This window comes from Emydura macquarii, unplaced genomic scaffold, assembly GCF_026122565.2.
Source record: "Emydura macquarii macquarii isolate MOO-44397 ecotype Brisbane River unplaced genomic scaffold, CSIRO-AGI_Emac_v2 contig_2422, whole genome shotgun sequence".
NCBI lineage: Eukaryota > Metazoa > Chordata > Testudines > Chelidae > Emydura > Emydura macquarii.
In genome coordinates this window covers 26342874-26364615 of record NW_027132559.1, presented here as the reverse complement: position 1 = coordinate 26364615, position 21742 = coordinate 26342874, and the positions used below count along the sequence as shown (strand labels likewise).

At 43.5% G+C, this 21742-nt stretch overlaps 1 protein-coding gene across 1 annotated transcript in view; it reads right to left on the bottom strand.

The window, feature by feature from the left end:
• Window positions 1–21742, bottom strand: part of THSD7A (thrombospondin type 1 domain containing 7A) — a 451937-nt gene that overhangs the window by 424822 nt on the left and 5373 nt on the right. The window contains exon 3 of the mRNA XM_067562127.1: window positions 19600–20472. The gene's annotated coding sequence lies outside the window, so the exon portion shown is untranslated. The remainder of the gene's footprint in view (window positions 1–19599; window positions 20473–21742) is intronic.

Genomic DNA, 21742 nt, shown 5'->3' with positions numbered 1-21742 from the left:
TGCTATATTATGTCTCATTATAATGTGATATACTTAATTCAATGATGCAGGTAATTGTATTTGTACCTGTATTACTGAAGCACTGATTTCAGCTCTCGGTTTTCAATGTATTTTAGCTAAGACAACATTATTAAATGTTTCATTTTCATGGGCTTGGTGTTGCATTTACAATCAATCCATACTTGCAAACAAAAAACTTACAACTTTTTAATATAGATATTTGGAATACATAGTTATGTGGTGTGGTATAAAAGTTCTATCACCACTCATTAATTAATTATATAGGTCATCTCAAAAAAATGCTAATAAAAATATTATGCCACACCAACTGAAGTCTTCAATTTTCACCAGATGAAAACTTTTTCAAGTTGTAGTGGCTCCCTGGAACTCAGTGTTGGACACCTCCTGAAGTATGTAATGCATGTACTTCTCTCCCATGAATTTTCTATGGTGGTCTGCAGGAGAGCTCTCATAGACTCATAATTGAAGACCAGAAGAGACCATCATGATCATCTAGTCTGATCTCCTGTACATTACAGGCCACAGAACCTCATCCACATGTAGTAGTCCCCCAACATCTGAAAAGTTGCCAAAATCCTCAAATCCTGGTTTAAAGATTTCTAGCTACAGAGAATTCACCATTTATACTAGTTTAAACCTGCAAGTGACCCAGGCCCCATGCTGCAGAGGAAGGCAAAAGACTCGGGTCTCTGCCAGTCTGACCTGAGGGGAAATTCTTTCCTGACCCCATATCTGGCGATCAGTTAGATCAGTGGTTCCGAACCTGTGGCCCATAGGGTCTTTCAAAGTGGCCAGCCACTCCCCTAAGGACCCAGGCAGAGCGCATTGCCACGGGGCTACAAGATGGTTGCAGCAACGACCCTGCACCAAAGGGGATGGGAAATCAGCGCTCCCCTCCCCCTGGCTGTAGCAGAGAACAAAGTGCTCTGCCTGGGTCCATAGGTGCTGGGGTCCCTGCTGGAGCCAGAGAGAGGGGAGCACTGATCTCCTGTCCCCCTGGCTGCAGAATGAGTTGCTGCCTAAGGACTAGGTGGAGTGCAAGGGGCTATAGGATGCATGCGGTTTCCCAGCTGCAGCCAGGGGGACAGGAGATCAGTGAGGAGGCTGACTCCTCATTGAACTCCTTCTGTCTGGCGGTGGGGGGGCTGCTGGCAGAGCAGCCAGGACCCACCATGCTTGAGGAAGGGCAGGACTCTAAATATCAGTGCCTTGTGGTTTGGCCTACACTTAGCTGGCCACCCACCATGATTTAGCTGCCAGGCCATGTGCTTCAGTGTGTAGTGACTGTCACTCATCTACACTAGTGCTTTGTCTGTGAGTGTGTGCCATACTGTAATTTGTAAATGTAATATGTAGTGATTTGTAGTCTTGAATGGTGTATACATCAATAGAGGTTTTATGAGTTGATAGACTGGTGGTCCTTCAGGGTTGTAAAATTGATATTAGTGATTTCTCACCTTTTTGGCTCGAGGGGCACAGAATTAGACCCTCAGTATGTAGGCAAGACCCACCAACCAGACACCTGGGAAAGAATTATCTGTAGTAGCTCAGAACTCTCCACATTTAGTGTCCCATCATTGGCCGTTGGAGATATTTGCTTTTAGCAGTCTCAGATAGCCTACAATGGCATGCAGCCAGTCTCATCATACCTTCCCCTCCATAAACTTGTCAAGCTCAGCCCTCAAGCCAGTTTGGTTTTTTGCCCCCACTGCTCTTCTTGGAAGGCTGTTCCAGAACTTCACTCCTCTGATGGTTAGAAACCTTTATCTAATTTCAAACCTAAACTTGTTGATGGCCAATTTGTATCCATTTATTCTTGTGTCCATATTGATGCTTAACTTAAATAACTCCTCTCCCTCCCTGGTATTTCCTTCTCTGATATATTTAGAGAGCAATCATCTCTCTCCTCATCCTTCTTTGGGTTACATTAAACAAGCTAAGCTCTTTGGCACAGGTTTTCCATTCCTCTGATCATCCTAGTATCCCTTCTCTGCACCTGTTCCAATTTGAATTCATCTTTCTTAAAAACATGGGACACCAGAATTGCACACAGTATTCCAGATGAGGTCTCACCACTGCCTTGTATAATGGTACTAACACTTTCCTGTCTCTACTGGATATAGCTCTCCTAATGCATCCTAGGACTGCAATAGCCTTTTTCATGGCCACATCACATTGTGGCTCATAAATATCCTGTAATCATCCAATACACCTAGGTCTTTCTCCTCCTCTGTCACTTCCAACTGACACATCCCCAGTTTATAGCAAAAATTCTTGCTGTTAGTCCCTAAATACATGACCTTGTACTTTACACAATTAAATTTCATCCCATTTCTAGTACTCCAGTTTACAAGGTCATCCATATCTTCTTGTAGAATGTTCCAGTCTCCTCCTCTGTATTGATAATATCTCCCAGCTTTGTGTCATCCACAAATCTTATTTGCACACTCCCACTTTTTGTGCCAAGGTGAGTAATAAAATAGTTAAATAAGATTGGTCCCAAGACAGATCCCTGCGGAGCTCTACTAGTAACTTCCCTCCAGTCTGACAGTTCACCTTTCAATATGACCCATTGTAGTCTCCCCTTTAACTAGTTCCTTATCCACCTTTCAATTCTCATATTAATCCCTATCTTCTCCAATTTTTGAAGACCATAAATGGAAGACAGTGTTTTAATGCATTGTTTAAAACGATGTCTAAAGCACTATTTCAGACTGCCAGGGTAATCACAGTATTTACAATATTTTTATTCAGTATTTATTATAAGCATTTGGACATCTGAAACTGCAAACTACTTCCTTCCTAAACTGATGTTCTTCAGTGATCTCACAGTGACATGGGCACATGGCCTGACTCTTACACACTAAGTTGTCCCATTGAGTCAATGGGACTAATCAGTGTGTAAATTCAACAACGTGCATAAATCCTTGCAGGATTTGGACCTTACTTTTTACTCCATTGTGAGCATGCACTGACTTGTTTTATGGTTCCTCTACCCCCTTTTAGGAAAAATATAGAGAATGAACTTTACAACCAAATAAAAGGAAAAAAATACAGATAACCTTTTGACATCCTGTCCTAAAATAGACCTTTTAAAATATTTCCTTGAAAACAAGACTTTTGACATTTCTAAAAATTTTCAGAAATCTAGTAAGCTACAGTCTGTATCACAGGGCTCAACAAGCCCTGGGCACCAGGTTGCCATGGCGCCTAGAAATTTAAGTCTGGCGCCTAGTTTTTTTCCATGGGGAGCAGCTGCTGCGCTCCGGCCATAGCACCCCGGTGCTGGGCCCACGTTGTGGGAGGGGGTGGGGGAAGGTGCGGGATCGGGAGGGGAGAGCAGCTGCTGCGCTCCGGCCAGGGCCCCCTGCCACTAGGCCCATGTTGTCTGGCTCCTTAATTTTTGGGCTGGCTCCTAGCTCCGAAGCAAAATTTGTCGAGCCCTGCTTTATCACAAGAGTAGTTAGATCAGTAAGCCAGAACTACAATCTACTGTTTGTACCCAAAACTTTTCAGATCTCACCTCAGGTTAAATTTGTTCCAAATATTACCCTTTGTTTGAGAAAACCTGAAATTCAAGCCTCAGTAGTTCATTGTACAGTAATCATCCTTCAAGTGTTGTGCAGGAATTTCCTGTTCAATGCTGTAATGGTGTACATTCTCCTGTTTTTCTGAAAGGGAACCACTTCAGTTCATGAAAACCCAAACAGAAATCTGGAGAATATTCAGCACAAAAAATGGTGAGAAAGTAGGTTTCTCAAATGCATCAGACAGAGATTTTAGCCAAAATTATGCCTCCTAGGCTGGCCGCGTTTTATATAAGAAATGGTAGTTGGCTGTCAGACCTAGGAACACGGTGATTATTTCTGGTGCTACATTAGGAAAACATTATATACAGAAATGCTGCCAGTGACAGGATCTTTCATACATACTTTTTTTTTTTTTTTAAATAAATCTTGTACCTTTTTCTGATTTAATTCAAGCAACAAGCATGATCTTGCTTATTTAAAGTAAATTACACAAATGAATGTAGTCATACAGAACTAGGAATTAGTAAACAAAATTTGATGCTAGTCTTCATTGTTTAGACTCTTGACAATTAAAATACACCAACAGAGGAGTTAGTAAATAAAATATGTCCTTTGTTTTTTCAGTGGCATTTTTTATGCTGGTTATTCCCCAGGCAACTAAGCATGTACAAAGTTATGTCTTAGTGTAATGGAGCTAAGGTTTTTAATTCCACCCTTTTCTGTGGCTCAACCTCTTACTCTGATGCAAGGAAGACATTATGTGACGTTTCCAACACTAGACCTGGATGAAATTGTTGACCTTTTTTGAGACACTGGCAAAAGTTTTTGCTTAAATTTTGTTTTTGTGATTTTGCAACCATGAAATTTCAAATCTTTCCTCTTGCCTCACCTCTGCCCTTACTACTGTACTTTGGGGTGTGCAAAGGGCTTGACACCACCCCGATGTAAAGACCTCCTTACCTCAGCAACAGAATCAGCTACCCCTGCTACTGCCCAGATACAGCTCTAGGAAGCTGCCCTTGCTGTGATGTTTGAAAGGAGACTCATTTCTTCAGCCAGGAAGAAGAAGAAAAAAAGGGAGATCCCTAAATCCTCCCAAGAGTGGTTAAGAAAAAAAGACTATACTGGGCTATATCGGAGTCCAACCTGCATTTCATTACAAACTAAGACCTTGTCTACACTACAAAGTTACGTTCATGTAAATGGCCCTGCATCAAACCTAGCTGTGCATGTGTCCACGCTTAAATTTGTGTCCCAATGATCTAAATGACCCATTATGCTGACATAGTAATACCACCTCCCCAAGTAGTATTGAGCCATGGTCGATGTATGGAGGTCAACACAGCACGTATGTAAACACTGCATTAACTATGTTGACCCCAACAGTCCTCCATCAGCTGTCCCATAACACTCCACACTAACTGCTCTGGTCACCATTGTTTGAACTTCACTGCCCAGGAGTCATGTAGACTAGAAGTCCCCCTCTCCCCCTGCAAGCCCTTTAAAACCCTGTGAATTTTTTAAATTGCTTTTCTGATTGCCCAGTCTGGTGAACACACCTACCGGCTCTCCATTGTTACGTGAAACTGCCCCGCTGACCATGCCAGCTACAGACTCCAGATGCACTCTTGTCTGGAATAGACATGAGATATTGGATCTCCTAGGCTGTGCAGGCACAGCTCTAATCTAGCTGTAGAAACATCAACATCTTTGAGCAGATTGCTTGGGGGATGAAGAAGAAGGGTATGACAGGGACCAGCAATAGTGCCACATAAAAGCCAAGGAGCTATGGGAGGCATACCAGAAGGCAAGCAAGGCCAAATCAACCAACCTAGCGCCAAGCAGCAGACCTGGCACTTTTACAGAGCTTGAATGTCATCCTCAGCAAAGACCACACCACTCTCCCACACACCATTGAGTCCTCCAAGAAGCCTGAATGTCAGACCTCTGCTGTGAACAGCAAGGATGAGGAGGAGGAGGAGGAAGAGGAGCAGCAGCATGGGGGATGAGTGACTGAGGGAATCCAGGTGCACAGAGATCCAGGACCTATTTTTGATTCCAATGTAGTCCAGTCAATCAAGCACGAATGACCCCAATGCAGGGGAAGGAAGCCTAGGTAAGTGCATACATAAAATTTCCATTACAGGGATACCCACCCCCTCTCCCCCACAATAGCAGGACAACTTTTGACTTTTCATTAGTTTACTCATGCTAGAAGAGGTAATGGAACAACCAAGAGAAGTAGAGTTGCTAGCTGTTTTTCAGTCCACTCTAGAAAGTTAGGCGGCGGGGGAAGGAGGAGAGGGGAGGAATGCATGAACAGCAGTTTATGTACACAAGGATGTCCCTTGAATTCTCCTGAGATCTCAGTGAAGTTTTCATGGAGGTACTCTGCAATTCTCTCCTAAAGGTTTTGGAGATGGCTGCCTTATTTCTTCCTCCACAGTAGGACACCTTCCCACACCAGTGGGTAGTAACTTCAGCAGGCACCACTGCAGTAACAGGCTAGCAAACTACAGGCCCAGATGGATTCAGGACGGCAGCAGCAACTATGCTTTCTCTGCTTTTGCTAGACCTCAGAGTCAGATATCAGCTAAAATCACCACTGCTTGTGGAAACTGGTGCCACGATTCAGTGTCAATACCCTATGCTATTAGTTTCATGCAACCGAACAATTCCCTCATTTCCCTAACCCCCGGCAGGCCATACTCACTATGGCTGGTGCTGTGACTGGCACCATGCACAAGCAATCCCAAGCAGAAGTGAGAATGAGCATATAATGCTTAAAATGTTAGGGGAGTAAGGGGAGTGAATTCTAGATCTTAAGTTTTGCTTTACATAGTGAATATACTGTATGTGTGTTTTACCTGCAGCTGCTGCCATTGCGTTCCTTAGGGTCTTCCCCTCTCCACACCAGAGTCAGAAAAGGAGAAAAAAAGGGGAGGGGGGGGACTCAGGATGACACGTTCAATGAGATCCTGAAAGCCAATGCTGCTTTTGACTGTGAGCACAGGGCCTGGCGGATGAACATTGCAGACAGCATGGAGAATGAAACAGTGGAGAGGAGAAGAGGAGGAAGATGCAGCAGGACAGAATGGAGCTTCTCAGAAAGCAATTCACAGATGCTGCAGACTCTGGTGGACCTGCAAGTTCAACAATCCTGGGCTCGCCTCCCTTTACAGCCCATTGAGATAACTCAATATCAGGCCCTCCCTACACATTCCACGTGGCATTAGGGACTGCTGCACTACCATTGCCACTCCAACCGAGGGGATATTAAAGAATCACAGCTTCACACACACAGACCTGTGAAAGCCACTGCTGGTGTAGATGTAGCTGAAATGGACCTAATGTTCTTAAATTAAGAGGACAGAATTTATGAAGGGGAAAGTTGTAAATATATTTGTTTTAAAATTTCACAGGTTACCCCTCCCCACTGAATTGTTACAAAATAAATGTCTTATTTAAAACATAACTCATCTCTTTAATGTAGTTAGCAACATCTGCTACCGAGTGCTTAGAAGATCTGAAAGCAAACCAATTATTTGTTATTGACTGTGTAGCAACTCATAGGATAAGGCAGTGGATCCTAACCTTTTTGAGTGAAAGCTCCACGAGATAACACTAAGTAAAACACGTCCCCCTCCCCCTGTCCCACCGCCTCACTGGCCATAAACACATGTAACCCCTATAAACACATAACACTAAATGACATAATAATAATAATAATAATAGATTCTTACCGGAGTAAGGAGCTAAGCCTTCCCTCACACAGCCGCCACCGCACACCCTGTGGGGCCCTGTCTCTTCCCGTCCTTCATGGACTGTCAGTAATGGAGGCAGGCTCTGGCAGGTTGGCCGGGGTTTCTCCAAGCTCCCACCAGTGCGGGGCTGCTCCTCTCTGGCTGGGCACCTGGCCAGTGCGGGACTCGGGGGGGAAAAGGGGGCTGCTCCTCCATTCCGACCGGTGCAGAGCTTGAGGCTTCTGAACCTGGTGAGGAGCTCAGGGGGCAAAATGACCTCAATGTTACTGAAGCCTCATGGACCCCCTGGGATCTTTGGTGCCCTCCCAAGGGGGTCCCGCTCACCAAGTTGGGAACCATTGGGGTAAGCCACAAAGAAAATTAACAGATGGATTGATAATGTTAAATTCCTACACGTACAGCAAATCACCACTTAAATCCTACCAGGCCACAAAAGAGGAAGGCCAGGTAAAGCACAATACAATAAAACGTGTTACTGCAGCTCTCTGTTAAAATGATCTTTCAAAGCTTCCCTGAACCATATAGCTCCGTGTTGAACTCTTCTAATATCCCTTGTGTCTGGCTGTAGTCAGTAGTTCCACCTCTGCCCTTCATCCTGGCAGAAAAGTTTTCCCCTTCACTTCACATACGTTATGCGGGACACAGCAGGCAGCTATGACCATTGGGGTATTTTTCTCACCGCGGTCCAGTCTGGTGAGTAAACAACGCCAGGATTCCTTCAGTTGATCAAATGTTATTCTGCACCTGCTGAACTGGTAGCTGAATCATTCTTTGGTGCTGTCAAAATGGCCAGTGTACAGCTTCATAAGCCAGGGGAACAACAGATAATGAACCTGGGGGACCCAGCCTACAGCATTTTGACATTCCCAATGATAGTCAGGAAAGAAAGTGCCTGTTTGCAGCTTTCTGAAAAAGTCTTGTGTTCTTAAAGATGCAAATGTCATGCACCTTCCCTGACCAGCCCACACCAATGTCAGTGAAATGTCCCCAGTGATCCACCAATGCTTCCATAACCATGGAAAAAGTAGCCCTTTCTCATGAGCCCTTACCCCATGGCAAGGTAATCCGATGCCAAAATAGGGATATGCGTGCTGTCTATCGCTCCACTGCTGTGAATTCATCCACTATGTCCTCCACATTGCTAACAGTCACAGTCTTGCATAGCAGGAGGCAATCAACGGCTCTGCACACTTATGTGACAACAGGCCCCGCGTCAAATTTCCAGACTCCAAATTGATTTCCCACTGACTGGTAGCAATCTGGCACTACAAGTTTCCACAGTGCAATCACTTGCTTCTCCACTGTCAGTGCAGCTTTCATTTTGGAGTCCCTTGCCCGGAGGGCTGGGGCAGATCCAGGAACGTGGCCTCACGCATCCAAAAGTTCTGCAGCCACTGCTCATCATCTCAAGCCTGCATTATGATGCGATCCCACCAGTCAGTGCTTGTTTCTCAGGCTCAGAAACAACCAACCACCTTGAACTGGCTCTTTGCATGTCCCCAGCAATCTGTCCTCCATGAAATGATCATGTTTCATGCTGATTCGGTTCTTCCTGGGACTCTGTAAATACTGCAAAATCATGTGCCCTATATGCTTGCAATACTCATGACAATAGTGCAGAGCTGTCCGGGCTCCATGCTTCTGTCAGATATGGCAGACAGTAAGGATGGCCATATGGGTTTGTGGGATTTTGTAAAATGGCATGAAAATTGTGATATGCAGACGACATTATGGGATGGAAACAGTTGCATACTAAGAACTTGACCCCCACGCTCCCAGTAGCCCTTGAAGAACTTATTTTGGCCCCATTATGCATTGCCAAAACTTCCCAAAGGACAGGGTACTGGACAGTGGCGGGTTGCACACTGGAATACTTACCCAGGATGCATCACACTGCATCGATACAAGCACTCCTGATGAGTACACACACAGTTGACACAAGAAGCCAAGTGTGCACGTATACAAGTTATTTACTAACTATCACAGGGTTATACTGACAAAATTTGCGTAGACGTAAGTTGGTAGCATAGACATGACCTAAGATTCAGATATACACCACCAACTGATTTGCCTCGAGCACTGTACTCTAGTAGATTAGGAATAGTTTTAAGAATCAAGAGACCTTGGTTCTAGGAGCCTGCTTGAGACATTGAAAGCCTTTCTGATTATTTCAATGGGCACTGAATCAGGCCCTCAACCCAGTTCTTACAATAACCTGTTGTATGACCTTGGGTGTTTTTTTGCAGCTCAGTCACCATATATTTAAAATGGAGATAAAACTTACTTGCTTCATATGAAAGTTACTAGTGATGGGACATCTCTCACCAGCAGACATGGCTGGGTAAAAGATCCATCATGCATGGACTTGTCCGACTGGTGCTAGGCAGGGGGCTTGATGAACATAAGAATGGCCATTTTGGGTCAGAGCAATGGTGTATCTAGCCCAGTATCCTGTCTTCTGACAGTGGCCAGTGTCCAGTGCTTGAGAAGCCTTCACACTGCCTCAGAAGTTTTTGAAAGTTAGCTTGCATAGTGTCAAAGCCTGGCCTAGTTTTGGTTGATATAGTTATATAATTAATAAAATTTCAGTATATCTGCCTTTGCATAACATGCATTTGCAGCAATAGACTCAAAACATTATATGCATCATCACAATGCCAGAGACACCCTGACAGCACTGAGGAACCCATACTTTGCATCCCAATTCATTACAAAAAGTCTGTGCTTTCTGTAATAATTCCTATCAGCATCAGTGAGAGCAGTTTTAAAATAAAGTTGGACAGGATCGTTCTAATCTCCCCACACCCTCTCTTTCTCTGTCCAGCACCATGCAATGGTCCTCTGAACAGGAAATGTCATCTTCATATTTGCCACAAAGTGATAAAATGAACAAGTGCCAGCAAGTGGAGCTTTCTGTTCCTCCATTTTGGCTTTGCTCCCAGGAAACACCATTTCCCACCCCCACTTTGAAAAAATATCATAACCCGTCTACTTCCATCATTTAGGGAGTTAAAGAGTGTCAACAACATATAAATCCGCCCCCTTGAGTTCTAAGAAGTGTAGCACTTAATTTATTTTAATATACGTGGGAAGAAAGCTCTTCTATCATTGAATTTTCACATAATCTGTACTTTACTCATCTATGGTCTATTCTCTCCAACCTGTGAATTAAGCTCCTGTTGAAATGACTAGGAATTCTGCACATAGGCTATGAGAGGAGAATATGCTCCAAAAGTTTTTTTTGATGGGATTTCTATAAACAACCCCTACCAAAAATGGTCAAACTGCTTTCTAGGTGGTATGAATTAGTTCAAGAACATCAGCAAGATAAATATGGTTTACCTGTATGTCATTTCTACAGTGACAGAAATGTTTGGGTACAGTCCCATTGGTCCAGGCTCATTTCATAGCTACCAAATACTGGGCTTCTAAACAGCTGTCTAAATCCTCAGCTGGCATCAACTGCAGAAATTCCTTGAAGGTAATGGAGCTATACCAATTAACTCTAGCTGAGAGACTGGCCCAATGTTCTTAGTGATTAGAGCTATGTCAGAGGAAGACATTGCTCATTTCCGAAAAAAATTGCTTCATATGGTCAAGAAGGATGAGAGGATAAAATGATTAAGTATTTTACGGAAGAGTCTTCATTGATTTTGGTCACCGTGTAGTATTGTTATTTCAATTTATAAGGAAATACATTAGGATAAAATGGGAACTACAAAGATGCCTGCAGGAGTGCAGTGGCTTAGTCCCCTGAAAACACCACACTGGCAACTTTCTCAAACATACATTTAAATTGTGCATGTATCCAGAGACTTTGTATGAGACACATGAGTTAAAAATACTATTTCAGTAAAATTATTGCACTAGCTATATTAGTTTACTTTTTGTACAGCCCACATGCTCTATGTAACATTTTAGGATGCATTTTGTTATATTTTACCTCTGTCAGTTTTCTATACACAAATACTCTCCAACTGGTTAGATGAAAATGGAAGCCGTAATTCTCAAATTTTAAATGGAACACCAAAATGCAGGGATATCTGATAAGCATTTAACATGAACTAAAAATGCCATATTAGAAAAATAAAATGTAAACTATATACAGTGGTTCCCAATATTTTTGGCTCGAGGGCCACAGATATCTCTGCCAGTAGACCTCCCCACATCCCCCCACTGCAGCCAGACAGAAGGAGTTTAGCAAGGAGGCTGCCTCCCTCCTCACTGATCTCCGGTCTCCCTGGCTGCAGCAGGGAAACCGCACACGTCCTGTAGCCCCGTGCCCTCCACCTTGGTCTCTAGGCAGTGGCTCCCTTCTGCAGCCAGGGGGACAGAAGATCAGTGCTCCCCTCCCTCTGGCTCCAACAGGGACCCCAGCACCTAAGGACCCAGGCGGAGCGCTTTGCCGTGCTCCCTGCTACAGCCAGGGGGAAGGGAGCACTGATCTTCCGTTCCCTTGGCTGCAGCAAGGAGCCTGCACCAGTCTTTTAGCCAAGCGGCAACACGCTCCACTTGGGTCCTTAGGCAGCAACTCCCTTCTGCAGCCAGTGGGAGGGATGTGGCAGGCCACTTTGAAAGCCCCAGGCTGGGAACCACTGCAGTATATTATTTACAGATTGAACCAAATTACAAAACAGTTAGCCACTTATATGGCCTGTTTCAAAAAATGATAAAAGACGGGCTAACTTGAGTTCTACCACTAGTTTATGAACCTAAATATAGAGGATAAAATCCTGCTCCCACTGAAGTTGATGGAAGTTTTGCATGGAATTCAATAGGGCAGGTTTTCACACTCTGAGACTAATGAAGGAAGAAGCAGTTTAACTGTTATGTCTAGTTTAATTTGGCCATTTCAATGGCCTAATTAAACTAGAGAATCCTTTACTAGCTCAGCCCTATTTATAAATGCCATACCACATTAAAGTTCAAATCCTGAATTTAAAAAAAACAAAACAACCTAATATATGCACAGTCTTTAATATTTCATCCCATTTCCAAAGGTACTGACCCTCAAAATCTAATATTGATCTTAGCTTTACCTTGATCGATACTAATCTCTGGGATAAATTAGTCTTTACGTTGCCCTCAATAAAAGTCATTACAGGTATATTAGTAAAACACCACAACATATGTTTCATTAAAGAGATCACTGTGTATTTCCCCCCCCCAATCTTTATACTTAGGATTTCTATCCATCATCCTTAGCAACAATTTTAATGTGACTAAATTCCCATAATTACATAGTCACTAATGATTTTTCAAGACACCCTGACCTCAGCTCTTAGTTTACAAAGAAAGCTCTTTCTGCTATACATTGTATATCTAACTGGGGGAATAACACCATAGTATAGTGTTGCTAGATTACTACGGTCCAATTTTGTTCTCATTAAGAAGTCAATGGAAAAACTCCTTGTCTTCAATAGAAGAAAAATTGAGCCCTTAAAATTGGGATAGGCCTGGACTATTAAATTGTGATACAAAGCTCACTTAATCAATTGAGAGTCTTTATTTTGCTTTCAAAGGGCTTTGGGGAATGAAAGCTGTTTTCTCACGGAAAAAAACCCACAGCACTCAGAAGTGTATTTAGATAGAGCTGAATTTTTTTAAACAGATTTATATCAACTGTGTATAAACAAAACTACAGAAATGAGAATATAAATTCATACATAGATACAAATGAGTTAAATTATAGTAGCACTCCATTGACTTGAAAGATGCAGGATTAGGCTCTTGATCCACTAAAGTCACGTAATCCTCTTTTTCCTTCTTGGTGGTTATAAATGCACAAAACTATTTTTCAAGTTTAGCAAAAGATTTTAGTTAAAAATAAATAAGAACATTAATATGATACATAGCTTGAGAGTACAATATATTAGATAACCTCATTTTGTACAAACCTTCCTCCCACAATCCTGTGAAATGTGATGGGTGTCAATGGGATTACTCAGACTAAGATTTTGTAGGATCCCAGTTTTAGACTGGGAATTACTAGAGGCAGTGATCACATCTTTAGCCTCTCCCTAAACTACTAAACACCTAAATTAAAGAATAATATTCTACATCTGTTTTAGGTTTTTAAATAATCCAAATTACCATAATATTAAGTACTGCATAAAATTAGGAAACAGAAGTAGCCAGAACAGACAACAGTTTGTTTCTCTGTTCTTCCATGCAGATCTGCCTTTCCAGATTAAGACTGTATCTATGCCAGGTTTTTGTTTTTAATTCCCTTACATTGCTATCATTGGTGCAGCTCCACAGGCAGTAACAGCAACGTAGACTGGGCTCCTGGCAGCCACTGGTGTTTTAAACTGTGTGTTGTCCTATTATTAGTTCCAGGATTATTGTAGATTCCTGCTCCTCTCCCCAAACCCCCTCCCTACCTCCAAGACTTGTTTCCTCTATTTTGTTAACACTCCTTAGGAAGGAGGACTAGCATTTGAGACTGTTTCAAATTGAGGAGGTATTTAAAGGAAAAGAGACTGAATTGGAGGCATGGAGGGTTAGGTCAGGAAGGGAGTTACAGTCACTTTCATAGAAGCCATAGATTTAGGAATGGGAGAACACGAATGATGGTTAATCTTCCCCATGGCTTCTGCATCAAATTAAGCTCCATGCCTATGTCTTAAAGGCTCTGTACAGCATAGTTTCAGCCTACCTTTCTGTTCTTATTTCTTTTTGCTCATCCTTTTAAGACACAAGCAAGGAGCTTAAAATTGATGCAGAATCCAAGGAAAAGCCAATAAAGAGGCTCTGGAGGTAGCCTGGGGCGGGGGGGGGGGAAGCAGGAGGACTTTTGGAACTACATTTTAAACAGACTGAAGGGAAATAGTGCAAGAAAGGAGGAAGGTAGCTGAGGTGAGAAACAACTGGGAACAGGACAGGGTTTTAAAAGTGGGTATGGAGAGAACAGGCAGATTTCAGAGAAGTAGTAGAGAAAAGGATTTAATAATAGCTTCAATGTAGAAGGAGAAAGAAGAGTTAAACACAATACCAGTGTGGTAAGCCTGAGAGAGAATGAGTATAGTGGAAATGCCAAATGTAATAGAGACTGGAGGAGGAAAGGAGTGCTTTGGATGAGAGACTATGAGCTCAGCTTTCACTTAGATGATTCAGTTTCAACCACACTCCAAAACATAACATGACCACAAAATATAAACATGGCCACACATCACAAAAAATGAGTTACAAATCCATAGTGCGCAAGTTTAAATGGAATCTCATGCTTTTCATGCTATTTTGATATCAGTCTCATACTTTCATAGTTGGAAGTCAGGACATCTTTTCTGTCATATTCTGTTATTGATATAAACAATTAGCATATAAGTCGTAGAATGTGTTTAGTACAGGTCCATTTTACTATTGCTTTCAGATATTGACAAGTAAGTAGTTGCATGCACATGAGAAAATAATCTGAAATAATTAAATAAGTACTCTATCACATAGATATGATGAGACATAAATAAAAAGTAACAAAATCTATAACCTACAAGGAATAGCACTTTTCACCCCAATAAATTGAAATTTAGTTTCTTAGCCAGAGCCTGTACAACACGATATGGATAAGAGTACGCAACAGATGCAAGCCACAGATTGTATTAAGACAAAAATCATATTTCCTTCCTTAAATTACATGCTGAAAATAAATATTTGTTAAAATACTGATTGCTTAGTTACAATATTTTATCAGCACTGACTAAGAAGTAACTTAACAGTTTTAAAACATTCTTTGGTAAGTAATAAGGAATTCCATGTCCATTACAACATACTAGTTATCTAAAATGGGTAGGAATTAAAAAAATTGGAATAGACACTGATGATTTATCACCTGCAACACAATCCCTAAAAAGTATTTCTGCCTTGGCAGTTACATCTGATTTATCTAGACCAATAAAACTCATTCCATCAGCAAAAACATATTTTAGTATCAACCACAAGCCAACACACTAACATCAGGTCTTCCTCTTCTGGAGACATACACACATTAGTATATTAGATCTGAACAGCAACATTCTGTTACTGCAAAATGGAGCAGGAAAGGTGATAAGGCAAAAGCCTTTTTGGTCCTATACATGACATTCCACTAGAAAGATGGCAGTTGCTAAACATTGCCCCCTGGGATTTTTCAAAGAAAAGAGGAACAAACCAGCTGAAAGAAATTCATCAGCAACCATGAGTGTAACAAATACCTTATGTCCAATGGTTTTAAAGGCCACCAATAGATCTAATAAAAATCAGCCTGGAGATTTCACTTTGGTACATAGCCTAGAGGAGATCAACCAATATCAATACAGCTCCAGTTCCATACCCATACAGTAAACAAGACCAACAGGTATCAGAGACATCTGTGGAATTCAAGTGTTACCAGAGCTGTCCAACATCACTTCCTCAGCAAAATTCCCTACAAAAGGGAGATTTGAGATAGGACATTAATAATCAAAGGTCATAAATGACCATCATGGTTTCTTGAGCAATGGCCTAATCACCTGCGTCAGGGCTTGCTATGTGCAATGGATGTGTTAACAAAAGCCATCAAAAATGGGGCCTGATGTCTGTCCACTGTCCTTAACTAGCCACAAAAAGACATAGGTCCATGGCTGATCATTGATCTCTAAGCAGAATTGGGTGAAAAATCAAGCACAAGGATAGGTTATTTCTCATCTTCTGCTCTGACACTTACCATAGAACCAAGCAGACCAGTCCAGATCAATTCAGTTGTAACCATGAAACAGTGGTGGACCGACAGAGGGAGGGGGGAAAATGGGAGGCAGAAGGGGGCCACGGCCCCCAGGCACCAGCCTGGAAGGTGGGGGGCTGGCCATGCCCTTCAGAGTTCTATCGTACAACATGGGAAAAGCGAAGCTGCAAATCAGTAGTGCTGTGTGCAGGACTCTAAATGAGGGAGATTTAAATGATGGGATGATTATGGATGATAGTGTGTCTCTCATTGAGCCACTGCAGTAGCACCCAGGGGATGGAAGGTGCTAAAGCCACCCACCCCACTGAGGGGGCAGTGAGCCCCCAGTGCCAGGGGAGGCTTCTGGGTGAGCAGGCCAGGCACATTGCACAGCACCGCACTGCCACACCCACCCTATACCAGGAGAGAGGGAGGGAAGCAGATTTCCCTGAGCTGTGGCGGGCTGCACACGTATCCTCAGAGGAGCTGTCCCCCCCCCGTTGTCACAGGCAGCCAGAGGCCACCTGGCTTTGACATCCCCAGTGGCTGCGTTGACCGCAGCTCAAGCCTGCCAGCAGCCGAGGGCTCCCGCTGTGGGAGGAGCAAGCCCAGCCTCTGCGCCCCGCTGAAATCTAAGCGCAAAAAGTTGTTTTTTAATTACGAGCAATACAGTCAGTTCAGGGTTTTCCCCCCAGTCTTTGTATTATTGTGATTTTCTGGGACTAAGTATTGCTACGTGAAGGAGGGGGAGAGGAGGGTGTGCAAATGCAAGCATTGACCCCTGGGCCTCAGAGACCCACGGTATGCCACTGCCATGAAACAAGCTGACACTCAGTTATAAACAGGAAGTGATAACTGAGCTGCAGGAATCCAGGTTAATCAAACTGCCCAAACTTCCAGATAGTCATTGCGTTAGCAAAAGTCTAGGAAAACTTTGTATGCAAAAACAATACATTCACTCACTAAGAATCTTCCAGCACCAGTGCCTCAGCTTTCTTCCTGCCACTTCCTCTGCCATATGCCATCCATAATCAATAGCAACAGGTAAAGAGGATACATCAGCGACACAACTCCTAGATGCTACAGTGTCAATGATGGCGGACTAAAAGATGGTGATATTGCTGCTGCTGCTGGTACTAGAACTACATTGTGCCTCCTGGTATGTAGAACTAGAAACCACCTGGGTTAATGTAATGGTTGCTACAGAGGACATAATTCCCTGCCTTAACATAATAAAGGTATAATATCATGGACAAGTAAGCCACCTAGAACAAGATGCCTCAATATCTCCAATAGATGACCTAACCAAAAGTCGTGTGATTAGCAGGGTGACCTCTATATTACCAGAGTTAGAGCTGGGCAGGAAATAGTTTTCCTGTCCCATCAAAATTTTCAAGGTATCAAAAAATTTTGATTCAGGACAAATGTCAAAATCTCAAACGTTTTCACCAACCTAAAATCTGGAGGAAAAGAAGTTTTTGAAATTATAAAAATGAAATGTTTTGATTAACTCAATGTTTCCTCTCAACTTCAGCCTTTTAACTTCTTTTAGTTTGACTTCACTAAAGCTTCAAAATGAAGGTTTGAGTTAAAACAACAAAACTTTTCATTCACATAATGTTGAAACAGCACATTTCAAACATTTGGAAAAAACTGTTTTCCAGTAACTTTTCAAGTTGGGAAATTCATCAAAATGGACGCTTCACAAGCATCCACCTAATATGTGACTAACATGAATTTTTGCATAGTGAGGAATTGTTCAAAGAACAGGATTTTTCACTGAAAAATGTTTATCTTCAGCACTAGGCATCTCCTGCACCTTAGATAAGAAGCAAATATGTGGTCACATCCCCGCCTAGAATCATGCTTCAATAGATACCCAACTGGAGGCAAGCTGAGCCAACAAAGCAGCAGCAGACTCAGGTATACAACTCTCAGTACAGCACACATTCCTCTTCTTCTATAATATCAGTAGTGAGTATCTTACTGGAGATCATCATCCCTCCAAGTCATTGCCCCATGCTGCCAAAATGAGGCCAACAAGCAAGACCACTGGGACAAATAATGGATGGCAACCTGTGCCTAAGACAACAGACAATATTCCAAATTAGTGCTCCGATTCAAAACTCTGCTCTTAAACTCTCTACATTGTACTTGTATCATACTCATTTCTCTGGCCTTCTGAACTAAGCACAAGGATAAAGCAGAGGAAAGAATTTTAACTCAAGATAACCTTGCTTATGTCAGCACCACAACCTTCATTTTAAAACAACATGCTATAATTTCTAGTTCCACATTTCATTAATAGTATTAAAAAACAAAGAAAGATTATGGAAACTGACAAAACAGCAAGGCTAAGTCTACAAAATTTCATTTAAACTGACTGAATTCTAAGAGAAGCTAAAAGTGGACATTGTCTTGGCATTTTCGCTAGTGTTCAGTTTAAAGACCTCCAAAATTATATAAAGAAATTTATAAGGATTTTCCTGCTTCCTTGCGGATATTTAGAGGGCTACAGAACAACACCATTGAACATGCCTGGGCCTATAGAGTGTTCCCCTTCTATTCCGTGCAGATGCTTGTCTGCTGCCATTTCAGCTTCAGTTTTCCTACTACTGCTACAAGTAAAGACACTCTTTCATAATGTAAGGAAGTCTGTGAACGCCTCCAACTGCAGTGCACAAAGGTGTTTTCATGCAAATATGGGAAGCAAAACTGGCTACACACAAAGTGCTTTCAAATACAAGGTAAACAAACTGAAAAAAAATCCTTATTTTCCTCTAAACCCTTTCAGTTACAGCAATCCTTTGGCCTAACTATAAGACTAGATAGTACACAATTTTCAGATGAAAGCGTGATTTTCCAAGCTGACAGTAACTCCTAAACTTGGGGGTTGGTTATGGAAATGTTGACAAGACTTTGCTCTGTAAAAATACCCTTGCTGAGCATGTGCTTTGCTTTCATACAACTAATGTCATAGTTTACTTTTTTTATAGTGTGTAACCACTGCAGAATGGCCAGTTTCTCTACAGAGTTTAACAATCTAAATAATAAATAAGTCCTCTTACAAGTCAAATCCCATGCAATTTTTTCAAGTGTGACAAATTGCAGGCTTGAAAACAGAACAGAAATATTAAACATATTGATTTGCATAGAGTAATTTCAAATTCGTTCACAATAGAAAAGCAGAAGCACACAAGGCAATACTTTATAGCATCTTTCATATGAACTGCGCGCCCGGAGGCTTCGCGGAGTTAAAAAACAGAGGCAGAAGAAGATGTAGGGATATCGCACTAAATGTCCCATTTAAAGAGGGCAAGGCACAGCAACACACCCCTTCCGGGGCTGGGGATCCATCCGTTTTTAGATTAGCTGGCTCTGGTGAGAATAAGGAATGGTGCCATGTGTTCTCACTGCGGCAGCTCCCTCACGGCTTTGGACATCTCCCTCCAGAGCCTTGCCAAGGCAGTGAAAGCAACTCAAGGACGCGTCGCTCCCCCCCGTCCCACCCACGACCCTGGGGCACCTCCCACCCAGTGCGTTTCGCCAAGGTGAACTGAGCTACGAAGCGCCCCTGGTAGCAAAGCGGGGACGGCGACTGACTTGCCCAAGGAGCGGAGGTCACCCCGCCGCAGTGGCAGAGCCGCGGTGGGGGGCGGCTCCCGGTCTCCTGCGCTCCCCACTGGCCAAGGATCCCCTCAGAGCCTCCCGCCAGCAGCCACGGGGGCTTTAAGGGCGTCCGACGCCGCTCCGGCCCGCCAGGTGCCCACGCACGCCCGGCGGCCCCGCGCCGCACTCACCGTGCCTCCGCCCCGCAGAAGGGGGGAGGGGGCGCGTAGCCCCCAGCACCGGCACTGGGCTGCGGCGCCTGCTCCTCGGCTCGGGAAGCGGGGCGGAGACTCCGGCAGGCAGTTCTGCAGGGGCCCCCTCGCGTCGCCTCCCACTGGCCCGCGGCCCGCTCCCCGCCCCGCCAGAGCCGCCGCTCCAGCCGCAATGCAGCGGCGCCCGCCCCGCGGAGGGCCAGGAGCCCGGCGCGCGGGTGAAGCTCGCGGCAGCCACTCTCCCCCGCCGGGGGGCGCACCCCTCGCCAGCCGCCCGCGGGGGCCCCGGCACCCCGCCCCCAAGCAGGGGGCACGAGGCGGGGCCGGGGGTTCCAGGTTTAAGGGCGCGTCTCCTCACCCGGAGCGTCACTCCTGGGGCCGCTGGGCGGGCTTGCCGCAGCCCGGCCGCCGGCTCTCCTCGGCCCAGCGCAGGACGGACAGGGGCCTCCCGGCGCTCAGCATCATTGCAGCTCGCCGCTGGCGCTGCTCGGGCGTCGCTCGCTCTCTCTTCGCCTGCCTGGCCGCCCCCGCCGTGCGTGGGGAAAGCGATCAGCCCGCAACCACCCCCAGCCCGGACTCCCCAGCTGCTCTGCCAGACCTGGTTACACACCCCCGGGGGCGGGGGACAAAGCGCGCCCGGCTCTTGTCCGTGTAATACCCTGCAAGCAAGCCAAGAAATAGCCCCGTGACTTGCCTGTTAAAGATACGCGAAGCAGAGTAACTTACAAAGTGAGGGCACTGGACGAAAGTGCCCCATGCCTGTGCCTTGTGTGGGGTGGAGCTGAGAGAACGTTTTCTGCCTCTGGTGGGCCAGCTGCCAAAATTAAGTCATCCAACCACCTTCGAAAACCAAGGGGGGGAAACGGGTGTTATTTGGCGTTCTCTTGTCATGCTAATTAAAACAGACCCCGGGAAAGATACAACGTTAATTGCTATAAAGAGAACTATAGATCAGTTGCGCATTAACGAAGAGAATGGTACATCATCCAGATATTTAGATGAATGAATAATTAAATGTACAGTTTATCTGGGAAAGATGGCAAACAAATCTCAGACAGTGTCTTTCTTAAACCACTCACTGTCTTTCAGGGCAAAAGTTGTAAAAGAGGATTATTTAACTTTGTATGAAAGTTTAATAGCCAATAAGAGTACCCACATCTATTTCCTTATAGCAAATGCTTCTAAAAATGAACTAATTAAAATTGTTTTCCAATATAAGCAAATAAAGTACTCACAGCAGCTAGAACTTTTGCTATTTAAATAATAAAAATATTGGGGTTCAATTCATGAATTACTTCAAATACTCCAAGATTGAAGAGAAGAAACAGGACTCTTTATACAGATAATTTTGCAATTAGTCTAAGGCCCTCAGTGTGCAAATACAAAGCACCTGAGTAGTCCAAAGGACTGCTTCAGAGTCTTTTCTGAAGCAATCCTATATTCTATTGCACATGAAAGCTGAAAGTGAATGAACAGGTGTGCCTTGTCATTTTCAGTTTATTTCTCTTAAGTACTAATGAAAACTCGAGCAAGATCAAAATGTTGTTCAAGGTTGTGTGGATATTTTATTTTCATTCCTTGTAAGGCAGAGATGCAAACCATCATGCAGAATTTTCACCATTTTATTCAATTCCCACAGAATACTGAACACTGTTTAGGAGTTGAATATTCAAGATAAGAAAGCCTTTTTTCAATTAGTCTGTCCAGAATTTGTTTCACTTGGCAAAAAATGAATTATACAAACTGCTTTAATCAGTCTTTCATGGTATCACATTGATTGATATGTCAAAAGCTTTGCATTGATATCCATGATAGAGTAACTGAGTTTGATTACATGTTTTTCAATAATGTGATCAATCTACTGTGACTCCAAGAATTTTGCAGAATACTGAGCTATAAATTAGATGGTAACACAAATCTCTTATGAAG